This window comes from Mobula birostris, chromosome 2 (assembly GCF_030028105.1).
Source record: "Mobula birostris isolate sMobBir1 chromosome 2, sMobBir1.hap1, whole genome shotgun sequence".
Taxonomy (NCBI): Eukaryota; Metazoa; Chordata; class Chondrichthyes; order Myliobatiformes; family Myliobatidae; genus Mobula; species Mobula birostris.
In genome coordinates, this window is record NC_092371.1 from 175,251,285 (window position 1) to 175,276,486 (window position 25,202).

The 25,202-nt window shown below is 41.4% G+C and overlaps 1 protein-coding gene across 1 annotated transcript in view; it reads right to left on the reverse strand.

Annotated features, from left to right (window-relative positions):
- Positions 1 to 25,202, reverse strand: part of csmd1a (CUB and Sushi multiple domains 1a) — a 2,254,753-nt gene that overhangs the window by 724,680 nt on the left and 1,504,871 nt on the right. The gene's annotated exons all lie outside the window — the stretch shown is intronic.

Here is a 25,202-nt window from a genome sequence, read left to right on the forward strand (position 1 = left end):
GGGTAATGTGCTAATACTTAACCAATAAAAAATGAGAAACAATGCAAAGCATTAGATTAGCTGCTATACCACTTTCTGCCAGTGAGTGGGGATGAACCATCACATACTGTGAAATATACATGAGTTTGTTAAAAAGTAAATATCTTATAAAAAGAAGTATTTTAAAAAAACAGTGGTTTCCAAGAATGTTTACAATCACGAATGTAATTATTGCCATTTGCAACACACTCACAAAACCAGTCGTTATACTTTTTCAGATTTCATGAAGTGATTAGCGTATCACAGAAATCTTCTGACACTGAGTTCAACTCTTACTGATTCTATGCTGGATATTCAGTTTCCAGGGGTCAAGAGGCTTATTGCTAACCTCAGCTTTCTAGTACAGCCTCATGTCCTTTTCAAAGGCTCAGAGTTGCTTGTGACAAAGTTAAACTTCTAACCTATATTCCTTCTTCAGCTTCCTTTTGTAAACAGCAACCAGTCTTCAGTTCTTAATATAAATTGCAAGATAATCTGACTGAAGTTAAAAGGATACTTTTATATATTTGTATATTTTATACTTTGTAGAATATTTTATATAGAGCACCATACTGCTGCTGCAGCACAACAAATTTCACAACATAAGTTAGTAAAAATAAACTTAATTCAGACTCTTGTACAATGTACAATTCTAGAACAATGCATTGTTGCATGCTGTGGTTATTGCCAAGTATCTCTTAAGTGATACTATTGTACCTGCCTCAAACACTTCTTTGTGTAGCTTGGTGCATGCAGTTGCGTAAAAACTTGAGGGAATGATGAAAGAATATTTTTTTAAATTATCTGAACGAAACATGCACCTTATTTTTCAGATTCAGACTTCGTACGGAAGTAATTAAATTTGAAATCAAAATGCTGAGTGTGACTTACCACAGTTCATAGTCAATTGGGTCTGCTCTTTATGAAAATCTTGCATTATGATCCATTAAACTTATTTCCTTCTCTTATGTTACATTGCTTGCTGGCAAGCTGTTAACAGCATGTTAACACATATGGAAGTAATTACTGCATTCAGTGTGACAGCAGGTAGCTTAGTACTGACCTGCAGTCATTTCCAGAGATGGTTTACATGCTAATGCTTTGCACCCATGGTTGTAAATTTTGAAACTCCTCAGCTAAATTATGATTTCTGCATTTTAAAGACTTCTGCAGATACTCTTCCTCCATTTCTCAAGTCTTTGTGAGATTTTGTACAATTTGCATTGCAGTTTCACTTGGAGTTCAAAGAGATGCATTATTACGCATCCAAATCATCTTATTTAACAAAACGTGAATATGAAATGCATGCTTAATAAGCCATTTTCATCTCTGATTTCAGACGTTTGTTGAGCTAAATGCAATTTTATTTCTTTCGACACACAGCACAGTATCAGACCCTTCCAGCTCAACGAGTCCACATTGCCTAATTACATCCATGTGCCCAATTAACATACTAACCCAGACACCTTTGGAATGTGGGAGGAAACCAGAGCACTTGGAGGAAATCCATGCGGGCACAGGGGGACATACAAATTCCTCACGGACAGTGGTGAGAATTGAACGCGGGTTGCTGGTGCCATAACAGCGTTATGTTAACTGCTACACTATTGTGCCACCTATTTGCCATCCATAGAGAATATTTCGGAGACGTACTGGAGGTAATCTGCATGTGTCATGATTCTGGCACCAACATAGCATGCCCACAACTCTAAACCTAACAAACACTTCTTTGGAATGTGAAAGGAAATTCATGCAGTCACGAGAGGACAGAAGTTGACGCTGGGTTGCTGGTGCTGTAACAGCATTACAAGAACCGTTATGTTACCATGTTTCGAGTACATTTATTGTGGTTGCATTCAATACCAGTGATTGTATTTTCTTTAGTAATTATAGTCATAGAGGTGTAGAGAAATGCAGCAAGGATACAGGCTCTTCAGCCTGACTAGTCCATGCTGACCATGATGCCCATGCAGCTGGTCCCAATTTCCTGTGTTCACCTCTTACCTTTGGAAACCCAATTCCTCCATGTATTTCTCTAAGTGAATCTTAAATGATGCTATTGTGCAATGCATCTCACACTTATTTTGTAGTACTTATTTATCTTTTTATCTACAGTATATTCTGGTTAATTGTGGCACATTGGGACCAGTATATTTTGGCTCAATTAAGTGGTTACCCCAATGTTCATTAAAATCATTAAAAATGTAAATAAAAGGACAGATTACCATTTAAGTGAGTAATAAATTACATATTTAAATGAAATACAGAACAAATTAGAACACTCCCAATACTGTACAATAAAGCTATTTATCATGCTATCAATAGAGGAATCCACCCAGTGTCTGTTGCTGTGTTCTTTTGATTGAATATAAATGAACAAAATCAGTGTAGACATCTAGTGCAGATAATGAACAGCTTTCATTCAATGTTTTAGATGATTGCATCCTCCAAATTTTCATTTTCATTGTAACGTTCAAGATGACTGTTGATACGTTCAATTACTTAGTAGTCCCTAACTTATTTAAGTAGAGAAATCATTTTATTCTTACTCCCAGCAGTTTCTGGCATTTCCAAGCCTGAATGCTGGAAACCACAGAGCAAAACATTTCTAATTGGTCTTGCTGTGTATTTCTCATCAACTATCAGTGACAAAAGTTGATTTTTGAACACAAGCACTTCCTATTAGATCACTGGCAGGTGATAAGTGGGCTCCCTCACCTCTGCCCCTCAGACCCTCAACACAGCTGCCCTTCAGGGCTGTGTACTAAGCCCCCTCCTTTCCTCTCTGTATACCATGACTGTGTCGCCACCCATAGCTCCAATCTGCTAATTATATTTGCTGATAGAACATCACCGATGACCTCACGTGGTTTGTACACACCAGCTGTGTGGTGAAAAAGGCACAACAGCGCCTCTTTCAACTCAGATAGTTGAAATAGTTTGGTATGGCCCCCAAATTCTAAGAACTTTCTATAGAGGCACAACTGAGAGCATCCTGACTCTCAGTTGTGCCTGCATCACTGCATCACTGCCTGGTATGGGAACTGTACTTCCCTCAATCGCAGGACTCTGCAGAGAGTGGTGCGGACAGCCCAGCACATCTGTTGATGTGAACTTCCCACTATTCAGGACACTTACTAAAGAAAGGTATGTAAAAAGGGCCCAAAGGATCATTGGAGACCCGAGTCACCCCAACCACAAACTGTTCCAGCTGCAACCGTCTGGGAAAAGGTATCGCAGCATAAAAGCCAGGACCAACAGGCTCTGGGGCAGCTTCTTCCAGCAGGTCGTCAGACTGCTTAATTCATGCTGACGTAACTGTATTTCTATGTTATATTGACGACCCTGTTGCACATATTATTTTTTATAAGTTACTATAAATTGCACATTGCATATTTAGACGGAGACGTAACAAAAAGATTTTTTACTCCTCATGTATATGAAGGATGTAAATAATAAAGTCAATTCAATTCAATCCAATCAGCTGACACTATTTTAAAACTGTGCTTTCTAAGCAGACTGTAGTGTCTAACGGCCATGCAAGTGCACTTGACTGATGTTGGCTAGAAACTGTTCGGCAGCATTTTCCTATACCGATTAAGCAGGATCGTGTCCCAAATAAACAAATGGAATTCCGGCTCTTTTTGCGATCCAGTATTATTTATGTCTGCAATTATTCATTATTATTATTTGATTCTTTTGCACATTGGACATTGGTTGTTTGTCAGTCCTAGTGTTTAGTTTTCATTGATTTTATTGTATTTCTTTGTCCCACTGTGAATGCCAGCAAGAAAATGAATTAGTGTAGTATTTGGTCATATATACAGTATGTGCTTTGTTAATAAACATACTGTGAACTTTGGACTTGACTGTCAGTTTGAATGTTGAACCAACCTGAAACAACTCAAGAGAGTTTCCAAATTAAAGTAAATGCTCCGTCATCTTTACTTTTTTTTCCTCCTATGGTTCAGCTTTGGAGGAATTTAAAGACCTCAGCACATACAAAATGCTGGAGGAACTCAGCAGGTCAGACAGCATCTAAAGAAATAAATAAACAGTCGACATTTCGGCTGAGAGCCTTCATCAGGACTGGAAAGGAAGGGGAAGGATACCAGAATAAGGTGGGGGAGGGGAAGAAGCGCAAACTAGAAGGTGATAGGTGAAACCAGTTGGGTGGGGAGGGGGAATGAAGTAAGAAGCTGAGAGGTGATGGGTGGAAAAGGTAAAATGTTGGAGAAGAAGGAATCTGATAAGAGGGGAAGTGGACCATGGGAGAAAGGGAAGGAGGAAGGGTACCGGGGGAGGTGAAAGTCAGGTGAAGAGAAGAGGCCAGAGTGGGGAATTAAAGAAAAGGGAAGAGTTTTAATTTTATGACCTCAAACTTGTTGCAACATACAGATTTGGATTTATATGGCTTATCTCTTGTAAGGATATTGTCTATTTGTTACCCGATTTTCCACCCTGCAATTTATCTTGTTGCACCACTTATCTCAATTTTTTTTAAGAGAGCAATACTTTTCTTCAATTCCCCTTTCACATTATACTGTTGCCGGGCAATATCTTTTATTATACATAATTCCCAAACTCTCTCCAATTCATTCTGGACTGTTATTGCAGAATAAAATGAACTTCTTTTCCTTCAGTTGATTACATTATATAGTACTGCTGTGCACAATTTCACAGACATTATTATTTTCTTTATAAGGTCCATATTGAATTATTAAAGCACGTGATTTGACCACAAAATTTGGATTATGAAAGGTTGAAAATATCTTTTGTAAAATTTCAAAAGCTTCACATTCCATGAGCACTAACAAAATGTCTCCCGATAATACCATAAGACCCTAAGACATAGGAGCCGAATTAGACCATTCTGCTCTAATGTGACTGCTTTAGAGGATTACGAAGAGGGTGTATATATATATTAGAGGGTATGAGCTATAAGGAGAGGTCAGACAAATCTGTGTTGTTTTCTCTTCAACACTGGAGGCTGAAGGAAGACCTGGAATTGAAACTCTAGACCTAAATATCATGGTCACACTTCTGGGCTGCACCCAGACCAATTGTTGTTGACTTGGTTTAACACAAATGATGCATTTCACTGTATATTTTGATGTTTCGATTGCACGCGAAAAATGAAATTAATCTTATGTTATTTTGAACATTAAATAGAGGAAGTTAAGCTTCTTAAAATGATCAGTTCCCTATACTTGTGTACAATAGAGACAATCCAGAGAAGGTTCATGAGAAAGATCCCAGGAATAAAAGGATTAACATATGAGGAACATTTGATAGCTCTGGGCCTGTACTTGTTGGAGTTAGAAGAATGATTGTGGATTTCCTTGAAACTTATTAAATATTGCAAGGCCTATACTGAATGGATGTGGAGAGAATGTTTCTTATAGTGGGGAGTCTAGGATCAGAGGGCACAGATTCAGAAAAGAAGGACATTCCTTTAGAACAGTGATGAGGGAGAATTTCTTCATCTAGAAGGCAGTGAATCTGTTGAATTGATTGCCACAGATGGCTGTCGACACCAAGTCATTTGGTATATTTAAAGCAGAGTTGGATAGACTCTTGATTAGTAAGAGAGTCAAAGGTTATGGGGAGAAGGCAGGAGAAAGAGGCTGGAATAGATAAAAAATCAGCTATGATAAAATGGCAGAGCAGATTTGATAGGCCGGATGGCTTATTTCTGTTCATATGTCTTATTGTCATATAAAATAAATGTTGCCCAACCCTGAGCCTGCGTCTTTCTAATTGTTGTTGTGTTCTAGGAAGGATGGCTTCTATAACAAAACAGCACAAATGGAACTGAATTTGATGCATTCACCAGCAGGTACCTCCATTTTTAACCTTATTATGTGGGGAAAGAGATTGATGAAGGAGCTAATGATGGTTGAGACCCAGACAGTGCCTTCAGCAATGGAGAGAAGAAAATAGTGAAGAAGTATTTTGCTGTTTATTTGAATCAGATAACAGCTGAAGTTGCAGTAAATATTATTCCTCACTCCAGTATCAAGAGAAAGAATTTGGAAAATCTCAGAAGATTATCTGTATCAAAGTGTCATGTGGAACTAGAGATTTTTACCTTTTAAACCTGATTGAGTGAGTGTGTGTTTGTGTGTATGTGTGTGTGCGTATATATATATACACACACAAAGTCACACATAATTAAACTAATTGTCTTGAAACAATCTGCTTACCGAAGCACACATGGCTGCGATTGTCAATTTTAGCTGTAGTAGTCCTAAATGGGAATATTTGATGATTCCTATTGGAGCTGCATGCAAAGAGTTGCCACTTCTCAGTGTCATCTTGACAGATTATAAGGCTTGTGCACCATGGCTATCCATGTTGATGAACAACAACTATGAGCTATGTAAATATCATGCTCTCCTAAACTCAGGAATTATACAGATTTTATGTTCATGGTAAATGCATTTGAAAATTGAAAGGACAATGTATGCAATACTTAAATACTTCAGAAAGCAGTTTCTCCAAAGAAGACTGCATCATTCCCAGTAACCTAAATTAATAAGTTAAAATTAATCTGGATGAGGCGTCTTGGCTTGAAACTCTTCGTAGATGCTTCCTGGGCTGCTGAGTTCCTCCAACATTTTTGTGTGTGTGTTGCTCAGATTTTTGCAGAATCTCTTGTGTTTAAACTAAAATTAATCTTGTTAAATTTTCCTTCAGGACTTTAGAAAAGCAGAACATCAAGTTTCATATTGACCTTTTAAACTGGATGGTGATAAAATATGTATCAAGCTTAATCATCGTGGATTTTACTGATTCAAAAGGTTCACTGTGTGATCTCATTATCCTCACTCCATCTCGAAAGTTAAACTTCCAACTTGTTTACTTCTTAAAAGTGCCGCAAGAATTGTGCTGACTTTTTAGTAACAGCTTTTGAAGAACAGACTCGATCATTTATCAGATGTACATCGAAACATACAGTGAAATGCATAGTTCACATTAACAAACAACACAAAATAGGAATGTGCTGGAGACAGCCTACTAATGTTGCCACACAGTCCAGTGCCGGCATAGTAGGTCAACAATGCTCAACAGAACAACAGCAACAAACCAATAACAGCAAATAAAACTCCTTTTCTCCCTTCCACCCATACAAACATTCCTCCAACCATATGACAGGATGCCGCCAGGCCTCCACCCTCCAGTGTCCTCAACTTCGCCCGCAGGTTTCAGGAACAGTCTGATAAACTCAAGTGATTCTGCAGATCCTGGAAATTCAAATCATGCTCCTTCTCTTCTCCTTACTTGCCCATCACCTTTCTTTGGTGTCCCTCCTCCCTCCCTTTCTCCCATGATCACATCAGATTTGCAGGACTTTTCGCTCAGGTACTTGGACTAAAAATGTGTTTTCTTACGTGACTACATTCTTTTTTCCCTTTCTTGTTATTTTGAATGCACATGTATGTTTTTGCACCCTGGCCACAGGGGAACACTGTCTTGTTCAGCTGTATCCATGTATGTTTTGAATGATAATTAAACTTGATTTGATTTGGGAATCCTTCTTCCTTCACCCTTTATCTTTTCCATCTATTACCTCCCAACTTCTTACTCCATCTCACTTCACCCACCCACTTACAACCCCCTCACTTTGTCTCACCTATCACCTGCCATCTTGTACTCCTTCCCCTGCCCCCTCACCTTATTATTCTGGATGCTGCCCCCTTCCTTTCTAGATGTGATGAGGGGTCTAGCCCAAAACATCAACTCTTTATTCCTCTTCATACACACTGCCTGACCTGCTGAGTTCCTCCAGTGTTTGGTTTGGTTTTGTCATGAGCCTCTGTGGCTAGTGGTAGACCATTGGGTTTCTAGATTGGCTGGAGTGAGGGTACCTTCTACACTCAGTTCATGTCCCAAGTTCACATTCCAAGTGTCTCGAGCCTATGTTCCGAGCTTCTCCAGTCTATGTTCAATATGTTTTGCAAGGTTCTCAGCTTTGTCAAGGTTCATTAGATATCCCACAGAATTCAATGCTTTGATATTACTGTATACATGCAACGTTTTTGACGTTTCAAGCCCTGTCTTGAGAGCAGCAGGTCTGCTTTGAGTTTTCCAGCCCTGTCTCGAGAATATCAGGTCTGTTTCAAATTTTCCCGCCCTATCACAAGAACATTGGATATGTTTCAAGTTTTCCAGCCCTGCCTCAAGGGCATCAGGTTTGTCTCATATTTACCAGCCCTGTCTTGACTTCTCCAGGGCTGCCTGGGTTGTCAAGTGCCAGCCTTATAGATGGAGGTACTGTCATGAGCCCTGAATGTCTCTGCAGCTAGCTGTAGAGCATTGGGCTTCTAGGGTTCTCAAGCAACTGTTTTTACTAGTTGCTATCTTAACTATAATCTTTAAGTAATAATGACAGTGTTATCCAGGAACAGCTTTTTTGCCTCCACCATCAGATTTCCCCTAATTTCCCCCGGGATCAATAAAGTATGACTATGACTATGACTATTTCTGAACAGTCCATAAACCCATGAATTCTACCTTGTCATTCCCTTTTTTGTACTACTTATTTATTTTGCACCTTATTGCCAGGCAATAGTGATTTCCTAGGCAACATCTTCGAGATAATCAATTATTTTCACTTTTTCTCCATCTTTCACTGATGCTTCTTTACCTTAATTGCATTTTGGAAACTTTTGGAGCCTGTGACTTACAGTTTGGAGTTCAATTGAGCACTCTGCTATCCCCAAGAAAGTTCCATGTGAGGACCATGAGCATGAGGTATCCTGAACAGGAGACCAGAGATGGGGCACGGAGCCATGATTGACTCCATTTCTTGCCAATCAAAGTGACAAGGAAGATTGAAACATTGAGGTGAATGCAGAGGTCCATGGTCACTTCTCATGTGTCAGGCCATGTCGGCTAGAGGTCACTCCCCATGGGAGGCCGTGTCAGGCCGGCAATTACTCCTCCTGGGAGGCCACATCAAGCCAGAGGTCACTCGCCACAGGAGACCACGTCAGGCCAGATGTCACTCCCCACGGGAAGCTGTATCTTGCTAAATGAAGGCCCCATGGAAGGACTGAGTTCGAGCTGTTGTTCTCAATGCTTACTGGAGATGGTTTTGAAATTCTGAGGCATATGTGATTATTGGTATGGACAATAGTTTATTTTAGTCTCCTTCGGTTTAACTGTGTTTTCTTTCTTGTCACTGATTTGCAGGTGGTCAATATGTTATCTTTTTTTGGGTGAAGAAAGGATTGGGGTTTGATGTTATAGTTGCTGTTTTTTTGTGTGGGAGGGGCTGGGTGTTTAATGTCTCAGCTGTGCTGTCCGGGTGGCTGATCTGTTAGTTTTTGTGCAAGGGAGAGTTTGGGGGAGTTTTATTTCTTTTTCTTTTCCATGCAGGGGTGGGGGTTGATGTCTTTCCTTCCAACAAATTCCATGTTTTTTTTGTATTTCATATCAATCCGGAGAAAACAAATCTCAGAATTGTATTGTGTGTACATACTTCACTAATAAAATGAACCTTTGAACCTTTGCACTGTCTTGCTGTCACAAAACAACAATTTTCATGTCATGTCAGGAGAATAGACATGATTCAGATTCTGATCTTTTACTATGTTGGCAAATGTGAATAATTGCAAAATGTCAAAACAGGTAGACTAGCCCAAGCTCTGTGACAGGTACTACACAGTACAAACAGATACCACAGCGATGTTTAAAAAGTATTCAAACAGACTCATGAACATGAACATGCAGTGGTGGGAGGGATATGGATCACGTGCAGGCGGGTAGGTTCCAGTCGAGCCAGAGTCCAATTCATTTCATAAATCTGTCATTCACTGCTGGTGTGATTCATATTGCCTGTCTTTTGTTTGTTTTCACATCGTAAGTAAAAATATTAACAATAAGTACTCCTGTTTGAGTACTGTTGGGGGGACGACCTACCTGGAGGAAGCAAAGTGGCTGTGCTTCTGGCACTGAGTCTGGCCCTGTGGCTCAGTAGCATAGGGAAAGGAAGATGCTGGCAGCAGTGATAGGGGACTCTATAGTTAGGGAGTCAGACAAACGATTCTGTGGACACAGGAAAGAAACACGGATGGTAGTTTGTGTCCCAGGTGCCAGGGTCTGGGATGTTTCTGATCATGTCCACAACATTCTGAAGTGAGAAAGTGAACAGCCGGAGGTCGTGGTACATATCGGTACCAATGACATAGATAGGAAAAGGGAGGAGGTCCTGAAAACAGACTGCAGGGAGTTAGGAAGGAAGTTGAGAGACAGGACCTCAAAGGTAGTAATCTTGGGATTATTGCCTGTGCCATGCGACAGTGAGTATAGACTAGAGAGAGATGGAGGATAAATGCATGGCTGAGGGATTGGAGCGGGGTAGGGATACAGATTTCTGGATCGTTGGGACTTCTTTTGGGGTAGGTTTGACCTGTACAAAAAGGACAGGTTGTACTTGAATCCCAAGGAGACCAATACTCTGGCAGGGAGTTTTGCAAGGCTACTGGGGAGATTTTAAACCAGAATCGCTAGGGGGGTGGGAACCGAACTGAAGAAATGGAGGAAGGGGTGGTTGGCTCACAAATCGAGAAAGTTGTAGACAGTGTGAGAGGGAGGATAGGCAGGTGATAGAGAAGGGATACACTCAGACTAATGGTCTATTTTAATGCAAGCAGTATCATGAACAAAGCGGATAAACTTAGATCGTGGATCAGTACTTGGAGCTATGATGTTGTGGCCCTTACAGAGACTTGGAAGGTCCAGGGGCAGGAATGGCTACTTAGTGTGTCAGGCTTTAGATTTTTAGGAGAGGACAGGGAGGGAGGCAAAAGGGATGGAGGTGTGGCACTGTTGATCAGAGATGGAGTCACAGCTGCAGAAAAGGAAGAAGTAATCGAGGGATTGTCGACTGCGTCTCTGTGGGTGGAAGTTAGGAAGAACAAGAGGTCAATAACTCTACTGGGTATTTTATATAGACCACCCAATAGTAACAGGGACATCCAGGAGAAGGTAGGGAGACAGATTCTGGAAAGAAGCAATAATAACAGGGTTGTCGTGGTGGGAGATTTTAATTTCCCAAATATTGATTAGCATCTCCCTAGAGCAAGGGGTTTAAATGTGGTGGAGCTTGTTAGGCATGTTCAGGAAGGTTTTCTGACACAATATGTAGATACACCTACAAGAGGAGAGGCTGCACTTGATTTAGTATTGGGAAATGAACCTAGTCAGGTGTCAGATCTCTCAGTTGGAGAGCATTTTGGAGATAGTAATCACAATTCTATCTCCATTACCACAGCATTGGAAAGAGATAGGAACAGACAAGTTAGGAAAGCATTTAATTAGAGTAAGGGGAGATATGAAGGAAATATGAAGGAGCAGGAACTTGGAAGCATAAATTGGGAACAGATATTCTCAGGGAAATGTACGGCAGAAATGTGGCAAGTGTTCAGGGGATATTTGCATGGTGTTCTGCATAGGTACATTCCAATGAGACAGTGAAAGAATGGGAGGGTACAGGAACCGTCGTGTACAAAGGCAGTTGAAAATCTAGTCGAGAAGAAAAGAAAAGCTGACGAAAGGTTCAAAAAACTAGGTAATGATAGAGATCGAGAAAATTATAAGGCTAGCAGGAAGGAGCTTAAGAATGAAATGAGAAGAGCCAGAAGAGGCCACGAAAAGGCCTTGGCGAGCAGGATTAAGGAAAACCACAAGGCATTCTACAAGTATGTGAAGAGCAAGAGGATAAGTGTGTATGGAACTGGAGGAGATAGCGGAGGTACTTAACAAATAATTTGCTTCAGTATTCATTATGGAAAAGGACCTTGGCGATTGTAGGGATGACTTACAGTGGACTGAAAAGTTTGAACATATGGACGTTAAGAAAGAGGATGTGCTGGAGCTTTTAGAAAGCATCGAGTTAGATAAGTCACAGGAACTGGACGGATGTACCCCAAGTTACTGTGGGAGGTGAGAGAGAAGATTGCTGAGCCTCTGGCATTGATCTTTGCATCATCTGTGGGGACAGGAGAGGTTCCAGAGATTGGAGGGTTGCAGATCTTGTTCCCTTATTCAAGAGAGGGAGTAGAGATAGCGCAGGAAATTATAAATCAGTGAATCATATTTCAATGGTTGATAAGTTGATGGAGAAGATCCCAAGAGGCAGGATTTAGAAACATTTGGAGAGGCATAATATGATTAGGAATATTCAGCATGGCTTTGTCAAAGTCAGGTCCTGCCTTACAAGCCTGATTGAATTTTTTGAGGATGTGACCAAACACATTGATTAAGGTAGAGCAGTAGATGTAGTGTATATGGATTTCAGCAAGGCATTTGATAGGGAACCCCAAGGAAGGCTTATTGGGAAAGTAAGGAGGCATGGGATCCAAGGGGACATTGCTTTGTGGATCCAGAATTTGCTTGCCCACAGAAGGCAAAGAGTGGTTGTAGATGAATCATATTCTGCACGGAGGTTGATGACCAGAGATATGCCTCAGGGATCTGTTCTGGGACCCCTTCTCATGTTGGTTTTTATAAATGACCTGGATGAGGATGTGGAGGGATGGGTTAGAAAATTTGCTGATGACACAAAGGTTGGGGATGCTGTGGATAGTGTGGAGGGCTGTCAGAGGTTACAGTGGGACATCAATAGGATGCAAAACTGGGCTGAGAAGTGGCAGATGGAGTTCAACCCAGATAAGCGTGAGGTGGTTCATTTTGGTAGGTCAGATATGATGGTACAGTATAGTATTAATGGTAAGACTCTTGGCAGTGTGGAGAATCAGAGGGATCTTGGGGTCCGTGTCCATAGGACATTCAAAGCAGCTACATGGGTTGACTGTGTGATTAAGAAGGCATACGGTGCATTGGCCTTCATCAACCGTGGGATTGAGTTCAAGAGCCAAGAGGTAATGTTACAGCTATATAAGACCCTGTTCAGACCCTACTTGAAATACTCTGCTCTGTTCCGGTCACCTCACTATAAGAAGCATGCGGAAACTATAGAAAAGATAAAGTGGACATTTACAAGAATGTTGCATGGATTGGGGATCCTGTCTTAAGAGAATAGGTTGAGTGAACTTGGCCTTTACTCCTCGGAGAGACGTAGGATGAGAGGTATAAGATGATGGGAAGCATTAATTTTGCGGATAATCAGAGGCTTTTTTCTCAGGGCTGAAATGTCTAACACGAGAGGGCAAAGTTTTAAGGCATTTGAAAGTAGGTACAGAGGGAATGTCATGGGTAAGTTTTTTACTCAGAGAGTGGTGAGTGTGTGGAATGGGCTGCCGGTGACTGTGGTGGAGATGGATACAATAGGGTCTTTTAAGAGGCTCCTGAATAGGTACATGGAGCTGAGAAAAATAGAGGGCTATGCATAACCCTAGGTAATTTCTAAAGTAAGTACATGTTCGGCACTGCATTGTGTGCCGAAGGGCCCGTATAGTGCTGTAGGTTTTCTATGTTTCTATGTTCTAAATATCAAGGCTCCTAGTCTTGTATCATTCTCATTACTATCAGGTTTTTCATCAGCAGCACGGAGATTTGTGCTCTTTCTGAAACTGCAACTTGACTTCTTATCTTTATTTCTTCCCTGTACAGACCATTTATTTTTGTCTGCTTGACACACTCTTTGTATGTGTCCTACTTTTTTTGCATTTTCTGCAAGTTTCTCCTTTAAATTTGTTTTGGTCATGTGCACTGTATGTGAGCCCCTGCCACAACTGTAACAGAATTTGATTAGACAGGCTGATTTCTGTTCAGACATTGCAACTTTGTTCATGCTCACTTTAATTCCTGACTGCAATTCAATTGTGCCTCTGTCTGCTGTTTCCATTGATAAAGCTCTTTCAACTGCTCATTTAAATGTGAGTTGTGCTTCAGTTAGGAGCTGTCTTTGAATCTTTTCATGTGAGATTCCACAAACTAACCAATCTCTCAGTGCATCATTAAGCCCAGCATTGAGCTGCCAATGCTCAGACAACTTCTGCTATTCAGCCACATACACTGAAATTGACTTCCCTTCCTTTTGATTCTGCTTATGAAACCTAAAACATTCTACAATCACCAATGACTTCAGTTCTAAATATTCCTGCATTACACTCACAATATCAGCAAAGAATAAGTAAATAAATGATACTGGGAACATAAATTGTAGAGTCCATAAAAGTGAATCCATGGGCTGTGGAATCAGTTTAGTGTCAAGTTGAGTGAAGTTATTCATGCTGGTTCAGGAGCCTTATGGTTGATGAGTAATGATGTTCCTGAAGCGGGTGGTGTGAAACCTAATGTTCATGTACTTCCACTCCAACAGCAGAAGGGAGACAGTGCGTGTCCTGAATGGCAGAGGTCCTTGATGATGTATCCTGCTTTTCTGTGATAGTGCTTCTTGTGCTCAATGGTGGGGAGTGCTTTACCTATAATGGGCATGGCTATATACACAACTTTTTGGTTCTTGGGCATTGAAGTTTCCATATCAGGCCATGATGCTAGCAGGCCAGGATACTCTCCACTGTGCATCTATTGTTAAAATTTTAGATGCCATGCTGAATCTGCATAAACCTCTAACAAAATAGAGGAACTGCCACCCTTCCTTTGTAATGGTACTTACGTGCTGAGTCCAGGACAGATCCTCTGAAATGATAAGGAATTGAGGAATTTAAAGTTACTGCCCATCTCCACCTTCATTTCTCCAATTTCCTCCTGGTGTAGTCAATAATCAGCTCTTTAATTTTGCTGATATTAAGGGAGATACTTTTCAGGCAATATTCAACCAGATTTGCAGTCTCCTGCCTATATGTTGACAGTTAAAGCTGCATTAAAAAAAAAGATGTCCTGAAAGTGGATCACATTGAAAACCCATCAAGTTCCAACAATACAGATTGCCTGTTAGTGGGAACTTCTTGCAATCAGGTTTTTCTTTACTTTACCTTTATTGTTTATTGTTTTAATTAAATTCAAGTAGCTTTAAAAGTGTTTTATTAGTTACTTATACTATTAGAAATTAGTTTAAAGTGTTTAAACAATTACTTAAATTGTGGTTAAATGTCTGATACAATTACTTGAAGTTAATTAAAACTAAAACATTCAATATAGAGTGTGAAAAAAAACAAACTGTCTTCTTTTCACTGATGCTTAGTTTTTCCAGTCAAGGTTGGCAGCTCCAATGGAGCCAAATAGGGACACACACGCTGTAACTCCAGCGATCCATAATGTAAAGGTGAAGGGCCAGATGTAAAGCAGTGAATCCAGTAGGCAAGCAGGAACTCAGATTTGTTTACATCTGACCTTTGACATGCCCCTGGATTCAGCTTAACATAACACAATTCTGCAAATGACTAAGTTCAGCAGATCCACAACAGAGTAACAAAAAACCTGCTGGAGAACTTTTGTGAGTCCAGCAGCATCTATGGGAAGTTGCCTCAGGTCCCACACCACCAGGTTCAGGAACAGTTATTATACATCAACCATCAGGCTTCTGAACCAGCATGGGAACCTTCAGTCACTTCAGTACTGAACTGATTCCATAATCTATGGATTCACCCTGAAGGACTCAACAATGCTTGTTCTCAATATATTCTATCACATCTATTATTTATTATCTATTATTATTAATGCCCTGAGCATTGCCAATAATCTCCCCCATCTGTCCAACCTTCTCTTTGACCTCCTATCATCAGGCATGATGTACCGTAGCATAGAACTGTTTGGATGGGAAACAGCCCCTTGCCCCAGGCTGTAAGACTTCTGAACTCACTGTCACTACCCAGGTCTTATCACATATACAGAGCCAGTAGTTTACTGGCAACTTTTTAACTTGTGTCATAAATGAAACTGATTATTTGTTAATGCATTTGTAGTAATATTACGTTATGTTCTGCATGTGGGTTATATGTACTGTGTTGTGTATATTGGTCTGGAAGTACTTTGTTTCATTTGGTGGTATACATGTATATGGCTGAATGACAATAAACGATCATGAACTTATTATTTAATATTATCAGTTGGTTTTCATTTTGCATTTGCACTATTTGTTGTCCTTTGCACATTGTTTGCTTATCTGTCTTTGTTTATTTAAAGATTAAAATTCAAATAAATTTATTATCAAAGAATATACACGTCACTATATGCAACCTTAAGATTTACTTTCTTGCAGGCATACTTAGTAAATCTAATAATCATAACAGAATCAATGAAAGACCGCACCCAATAGGGCAGTCAACCTGTGTGCAACAAACTGCAAATACAAAAGAAAAAAAAGTAATAATAATAAATTAATAAGCAATAGATATCCAGAACATGAGATGAAAAATCTTTGAAAGTGGGTCCATAGATTGTGGTAACAGTTCAGTGATGGGGCAAGTGAAGTTCCATAAAGTTATCCCCTCTAGTTCAACAAACTGATGACTGAGGGGTAATAACTGTTCCAGATCCTGATGGTGTGAGTCCTTAGGTTCCAGTACCTTCTTCCTGACGGCAGTAATGAGAAGAAATCATGACTTGGGTGGTGGGGGTCCCTGATGATGGATATTTTCCTGCAACAATGCTCCATGTAGATATGCTTAATGCTGGGGAGGGCTTTACCTGTGATGGACTGGGCCGTATCCAATACTTTTTGTGGGATTTTACAGTCAACAGCATTGGTGTTTCTATATCAGGCTGTAATGGAGCCAGTCTGTATACTGTCCATCATACAACTACAGAGGTTTTTCAAAGTTATAGATGTCACATCGAATTGGAAGTTGTTGTGGCACCACTCAGCTAGATTTTTAGTTTCCCTCCAATATTCTGATTCATCACCACCTTTGATTTGGCCAACTACGGTGCTGTCATCAGCAAACTTAAATATGACATTGGAGTTGTGCTTAGTCACACAGTCATAACTGTAAAACAGGTAGAGCAGGGGGCTTAGCACACAACCTTGTGATGCACCTGGTGCTGAGGGAGATTGTGGACAAGATTCTGAACTGCCATTCTGAACTGATTGGGATCTGCAAGTGTGAAAATCAGGGATTCAGTTTCACAAGGAGTATTGAGTCCAAGGTCTTGAAGTTTATTGATTAGTGTGTAGTTTTTCATTGATTCTGTTGATTTCTTTGTATCTACTGTGAATACCCACAAGAAAATGAATCTTGTGGTAGTATATGTTGACATATGCGTACTTTGATAAAAAAATTATTTTAAGATTTATTTTGAATTTGAATTTAAAAGGAATCATCAATAACCTCAAGAGATTCAGCAGATGTTGGAAATCCAGAGCAGTATACGAAATGCTGGAGGAACTCAGCAAGTCAGCCAGCATCTATAAGGAGAAATAGATAGTTGGCATTTTGGGCTGAGATCCTTTGGGTCCTGGACACATCATATCCAGTGGAGTTTCCAACATTGCAAAATCTTTGTTACGTTCGATTTGAAGTTGTCATCACTGAGCCCCTGAGGAGAGTCACTGATGCAACCTGAAGCTTGGTCATCTCTGAGGCTGAAGTATGCAGGTGTTTCCAATGAGTAGCCACAAGACTACAGGACCGGACGGCATCCCAGGGCTGGTACTCAGAAAGTGCAAGGTACAACTGGCTGGTATGTTTACAGACATTTTTAATCTCTCCCTCTCCCAGTGTAGAGTGCCCTCCTGATCCAAGACATCAACCATTATTTCTGTACGTAAAAAGACCAAGATAACATGTCTGAACGACGAGCATCCTCTTACACTCACCTCAATAATAAGCAAATGCTTTGACAGGCTGGTCAAGGACTACATCTGCAGCAAGCTACCACCCAAACTGGACACCCTACAATTCGCCTAATGACATAACCAATCAACAGATGACGCAAAAGCCACAGCTCTACATACCATCCTTATACATCTGGAGAAGAAGGATGCTTATGTGAGAATGCTGTTCTTGGACCACATTTCAGCATTCAACACCATAATTCCCTCCAAGCTTGACAAGAAGCTCAAAGAACTCAACCTTCACCCTGCCTTGTGTAGCTGGAAACTGGAGTTCTTGTCAGATTGCCAACAGGAGGTAAGATTGGGCCCCCTCACTTCTGCCCCTCTGACTCTCAACACAGGTGACCCTGAGGGATGTGTTCTAAACCTCCTCCTTTACTTTCTGTATACCCATGTCTGTCGCCACAAACAGTTCCAATCTGCTAATTAGATTTGCTGACAACACTACACTGATTGGCCTAATATCAAATAATAATGAAACAGTACACAGAGAAGAACCTAGTGGTGTCAAGAAAATAACCTTGCCCTCAACATCTCAATAACAAAGAAGCTGGTTGTGGATTGCAGGAGGAATGGAGACAGGCTAACCCCTATAGACATCCATGGATCAGAGGTTGAGAAGGTGAACAGCTTTAAGTTCCTCAGCATACACATCACCAAGGATCTCACGTGGTCTGTACATACTGGCTGTGTGGTGAAAAAGGCATACCAGCATCTCTTTCACCTCAGATGGTTGAAGAAGTTTCGTATGGGCCCCTAAATCCTATGAATTTTCTACAGGGGTACAATTGAGAGCATCCTGTCTGGTTGATCACTGCCTGGTATGGGAACTATACAGTTGCAGGACTCTGCAGAGAGTGGTAGGGACTGCCAGCACATCTGTAGATGTGAACTTCCCACTATTCAGGATACTTAACAGGACCAACAGGCTCTGGGACAGCTTCTTCCACCGAGCCATCAGACTGATTAATTCATACTGATCTAACTGTATTTCTATGTTACATTGAATGTCCTGTTGTACATACTATTTATTATAAATTACTATAAATTGCACATTTAGAAGGAGACATGTCATAAAGATTATTACTCCTCATGTATATGAAGGATGTAAATAATAAAGTCAATTCAATTCAATTCAATCGAGATGAAGAATCTCAGCCCGAAGCATTGATTGCTTATTCCTCTCCAAACAGGCTGTCTGAACTGCTGAGTTACTCCAGCATTTTGTGTGTTGCAAAGGAATTGTCAACATTTTGGATCAAAACCTTGAATCAGGTTATCACTATTGTCCTGTACGATCAGGATATCCTAATTTAGGTAATTTGACCTGAAACACTGACAGTTACTTTCCCTCCACAGATTCTGCTTAACCTGCTGAGTTCCTCCAGCAAGTTGTTTGTGGCTCCAGATTCCAGCATCTGCAGTACCTTGTGCCTCCAAACCCAGGAACATGACAAACATAGGAGACTAAAACACACAAAATATTGGAAGATTTCAGCAGTCAAGCAGCAACTATGGAGAACAAGTCAACGCTTCTCAAGCCAAAGCATTGACTGTTTATTCCTTGCATAAATGATGCCCGACCTGCTGAAGTCCTCCAGCATTTTGTGTGTGTTGCTCAAAAAAGAGTCTTTGTACACCACAGATCAGAAACAGACTCTTTGGCCCATCTAGTCCATGACAAACTATTATTCCTCCTAGTCCTATCAACATAAACTTGGACCATATCCCTCCTATCCAAGTACCTATCTAAACCTGTCTTCATGGTTGAAATCAAACTTGCATCCACCACTTCTGCCAGCAGCCGATCCCACACTTGCCATTCTGAGTGAAGTTCTCCCTCATGTTTTCCTTGAAGATTTCACCTTTCACCCTTAACCCATCCTGTTCCAGTCTCACCCAGTGAAAAAGAGCCTGCTTGCATTTAGCCTATATATATACCTCACAATTTTGTATACTTCCATCAAAAATCTTCCCTTATTCTTTGATGCTCCAGGGAATAAGGTTCAAACACATCAGGAATTAAAGTTCCAACATCAACAGTATATCTTGCTTCCAAAGCTACAGGACTAACACTTAACAGAATCAGAATAAGGTTTAATATCTCTGGCATATGTAATGAAAAAGGCTGTTTTCTAGCTGCAGTATATTGCAGTACATAATAAAAGACTGTAATTTACGATAACATATGAGATACACATACATACACACACTGTATATATCAATAAAATTAAATACTCTAAGTCGTGCAAAATGAGAGCAAAAAAAAAAGAAAAAAAGAATGAGGCAGTGTTCATGGGTTCATTGTCTCTGCAAAAATTTGGTGGCTGTGGGAAAAAACTATTCCTAAAATGTTGAGTGTGTGACTCCAGGCTCATGTATTTTTTCTTTGATGGTAGCAATGCGAAAAGGGCTTGTCCTTGATGATGGATACCACCTGCTAGAGGCATCACCTATTGAAGATGTTCACAATGCTGGGGTTGCTAGTGCCCATGATGGAATTGGCTGTTTACAGTTTTCTGCTGATTTTTCTTATCCTGTGCAGTGTCCTCTCCATAACAGATGGTGTTGCAACCAGTTAGAAGGCTCTCCATGGTACATCTGTAGAAGTTTACGAGAGTCTTTGGTGGCATACCAAGTCTCCTCAAGCTGCTAATGATATACTGCTACTGTCACGTCTTCTTTGGAATTGTGTCAAAATGTTGGAAAATGTTGGGTCCAGCATAGATACAGTATTCAGAGATACTTACACATAGGAACTTGAAACTGCTCACCTTTGTATCTCAGGACCAGTCAGTGGAGCTGGGGAAACCATGCAAATCTTTGACTACTGGCCAGCAATTTATATGTTCCTGATTGTTATATAATGTGATAAAGTGCTTTGAGAGTTTGGTGACGAAACATATCAACTTCTACCTAAGAAGTGAACTGGATCTGCTTATTCTGTCTACTGACACAACAAGTCATTGTCGGATGCCATTTTGTTGGCTCTTCACTCGACCTTGGAACATTTGAATAGTGAAAATGTATATATCAGGATGCTCTTCATAGATTACAGCTCAGCAGTCAATACTTAAGTCCTTTCAGAACTAATCAATAAGCTTCAATACTTAGGCTTCAATACCTCCTTGTGTAACTGGATCCTTGATTTTCCCACTTCCAGATGCCATTCAATTTGGATTGGCAATAACTTCTCCTCCATGATCTCCATAAGCAAAGGTGCACCACAAGGCTGTGTGTTTAGCCCACTGCTTTACTCACTTTATAATTATGAATGGGAGACTAATCAGAACTCCAATACGAAGTTTAGGTTTGTTGATGACACCACTGTCACTGGCCGAATCAAAGGGAGTGACGAATCAGCATATGGGAGGCAGATGGAAAATCTGACTGAATGCTGCCACATTAACCTTGCACTTAATGTTAGCAAGACAAAGCAGATGGTTATTGATGTCAAGAGGACAAAATCAGAGGTCCACGATCCAGTCCTCAGCAGGGGATCAGAGGTGGAGTGGGTCAGCAAATTTAAATTCCTTGAGGTTATCATTTCAGAGGATTATTCAGGATATATTGAGTGAATATTCACTGGTTGCATCACAGCCTGGTATGGAAATACCACTGCCTTTGAATGGAAAAGCCTACAAAACATAGTAGATTCTGCACGGTCCATCACTGATTCAGGCAGTGCATTCCACACACCAACCACTCTCTGAGTAAAAACCCTTCCTCTAATAGCCCCCTTGAACTTCCCACCCCTTACCTTAAAGCCATGTCCTCTTGTATTGAGCAGTGATGCCCTGGGGAAGAGGCGCTGGCTATCCACTCTGTCTATTCCTCTTATTATCTTGTACACCTCTATCATGTCTCCTCTCATCCTCCTTCTCTACAAAGAGTAAAACCCTAGCTCCCTTAATCTCTGAACATAATCCATTCTTTCTAAACCAGGCAGCATCCTGGTAAATCTCCTCTGGACCCTTTCCAATGCTTCCACATCCTTCCTATAGTGAGGCGACCAGAACTGGACACAGTGCTCTAAGTGTGGCCTAACCAGAGATTTATAGAGTTGCATCATTACCCAGCAACTCTTAAACTCTATCCCTCGACTTATGAAAGCTAACACTCCATAAGCTTTCTTAACTACCCTATCCACCTGTAAGGCAACTTTCAGGGATCTGTGGACATGTACCCCAAATCCCTCTGCTCCTCCACACTTCCAAGTATCCTGCCATTTACTTTGTACTCTGCCTTGGAGTTTGTCCTTCCAAAGTGTACCACCTCATACTTCTCCAGGTTGAACTCCATCTGCCACTTCTCAGCCCACTTCTGCATCTTATCAATGTTTCTCTGCAATCTTCGACAATCCTCTACACTATCCACAACACCACCAACTTTTGTGTTGTCTGTAAACTTGTCATCCACCCTTCTACCGCCACGTACAGATCGTTAATAAAAATCACGAAAAGTAGAGGTCCCAGAACCAATCCTTGTGGGACACCACTAGTCACAATCCTCCAATCTGAATGTACTCCCTCCACCACCACCCTCTGCTTTCTGCAGGCAAGCCAATTCTGAATCCAACTGTCCAAACTTCCCTGGATCCCATGCCTTCTGACTTTCTGAATAAGCATACCGTATGGAACCATGTCAAATGCCTTACTAAAATCCATGTAGATCACAGCCACTGCACTACCCTCATCTATGTGCCTGGTCACCTCCTCAAAGAACTCTATCGGGCTTGTTAGACAAGATCTGCCCTTCACAAAGCCATGCTGACTGTCCCTGATCAGACCATGATTCTTTAAATGCCCATAGATCCTATCTCTAAGAACCTTTTCCAACAGCTTTCCCACCACAGATGTAAGGCTCACAGGTCTATAATTACCTGGACTATCACTACCACTTTTTTTGAACAAAGGGACAACATTTGCCTCCCTCCAATCCTCCGGTACCATTCCCGTGGACAACGAGGACATAAAGATCCTAGCCAGAGGCTCAGCAATCTCTTCGCTCGCCTCGTGGAGCAGCCTGGGGAATATTCCATCAGGCCCTGGGGACTTATCTGTCCTAATGTATTTTAACAACTCCAACACCTCCTCTCCCTTAATATCAACATGCTCCAGAACATCAACCTCACTCATATTGTCCCCACCATCACCAAGTTCCCTCTTATTGGTGAATACCGAAGAGAAGTATTCATTGAGGACCTCCCTCACTTTCATAGCTTCCAGGCGTATCTTCCCATCTTTATCTCTAATTGGTCCTATCTTCACTCCTGTCATCCTTTTGTTCTTCAGATAATTGAAGAATGCCTTGGGATTTTCCTTTACCCTACTCGCCAAGGCCTTCTTATGTCCCCTCCTTGCTCTCCTCAGACCCTTCTTAAGCTTCTTTCTTGCTACCCTACATTCCTCAATAGACCCATCTGATCCTTGCTTCCTAAACCTCATGTATGCTGCCTTCTTCCACCTGACTAGATTCTCCACCTCACTTGTCACCCATGGTTCCTTCACCCTACCATTATTTATCTTCCTCACTGGGACAAATTTATCCCTAACATCTTGCAAGAGACCACTAAACATCGACCACATGTCCATAGTACATTTCCCTGCAAAAACATCATCCCAATTCACACCCGCAAGTTCTAGCCTTATAGCCTCATAATTTGCCCTTCCCCGATTAAAAAATTTCCTTTCCTCTCTGATTCTATCCTTTTCCATGATAATGCTAAAGGCCAGGGAGCAGTGGTCACTGTTCCCCAGAGTTAAAGCACTGAAATCCAGGAATATTGAGAATCCATTCTTTCCCTGGTGCCAGCCAGGGAAATGGCCACTACATCAGAATTCCATGTACGTATCCAAGCTCTCAGTTTATCACCTTTGTTCCTGATGCTCTTGCATTGAAGTACACACACTTTAGCCCTTCTACCTTACTACCTTTACACCCTTTACTCTGCTTCCCTTTCCTCAAAGCCTCTTTATATGTTAGATCTGGCTTTACTCCATATATTATACTTGTAGTTCTCTCATAACCTTTATCCTCCTCCACCTCACCATCTGCTCTAACACTCTGGTTCCCCTCCCCCTGCAAATCTAGTTTAAACCCCCCGGAGCAGTACTAGCAAACTTTCCCGCAAGGATGCTAGTCCCCCTCCAGTTCAGGTCAACCCATCCCATCGGAACAGGTCTCAGCTTCTCTGGAACAAGGTCCAATTGTCCAGAAACATGAAGCCCTCCCTCCTGCACCAACTCCTTAGCCACGTATTTAGCTGCATTATCTTCCTATTTCTAACCTCACTAGCACATGGCACGGGTAGCAATCCTGAGATTGCAACCCTGGAGGTCCTGCCCTTCAACTTTGCACCTAACTCCCTAAATTCTCTTTACAGGACCTCCTCCTTCCTCCTATCCATGTTATTGGTCCCTACATGGACCATGGCATCTGGCTGCTCACCCTCCCTCCTGAGAATACCGAGAACTCGATCCGAGATATCGTGGACCCTGGCACCAGGGAGGCAAGACCATCTGGGATTCTCGATCTCTTCCACAGCACCTCTTATCTGTCCCCCTAACCATCGAATCCCCTATCACTACTGCTCTCCTCTTTCCCCTCCTTCCCTTCTGAGCTGAGGGTCCAGTCTCGGTGCCAGAGACGCATCCACTGCAACTTGTCCCTGGTAGGTCGTCCCCAGCAACAGTATCCAAAACGGTATACTTACTATTGGTGGGAATGGCCACAGGGGTGCTCTGCTCATTCTGTCTATTCCCCTTCCCTCTCCTGACAGTCACTCAGCTACCTGCTTCCTGACTTTCAGGGGCGTCTATCTCCCTGTAACTCCTGTTTATTTCTGTCTCTGCCTCATGAATGATCCGAAGTTCATCCAGCTCCAGCTCCAGTTCCCTAACTCGGTTTGTCAGGAGCTGCAGCTCGATGCACCTTTTACAGGTGTAGTCATCAGGGACCATTGTGCCTGCCCTGACTTCCCACATACTGCAAATGGAGCAGTCTATTGCCCTAACTGCTGCCTCCATTACCTACTTCTAAGATAATTAGGTTAAATAAAGGAGCTTACCTGGACTTACCTCACTGGGAGCAAGCTCGTCCTCAGCCTCTGCTCGCCGATGCCTCTCAAGCCAAAGCCTTCCTACCCTGTCTCCCACTACTCCGTCCAAGGCTAAGCAATGAGGAGCTATCCAAGGACAATCTTCAGCAGATTTTCAAAGAAGGTGTGTACCCATGCTCTAAAGATGTTGATACAATTAACATTGAGGCTTATCAGTACCCCAAAGCCAAATGAATTTCATTGTCCAGGTTCATCACAACCAGCAATCACTTGGCTGAAGTATTAGAGGGTCAGTGTCTCCATGGAAACCAGGCACAATGTGCGACACAGTGATCTCAGGGAAAAAGTATAAGGTTTGATTTCAAACCTGATATCTTTGTTACATTTCAGTAACTAATGTGTGTGTGTTTGTAG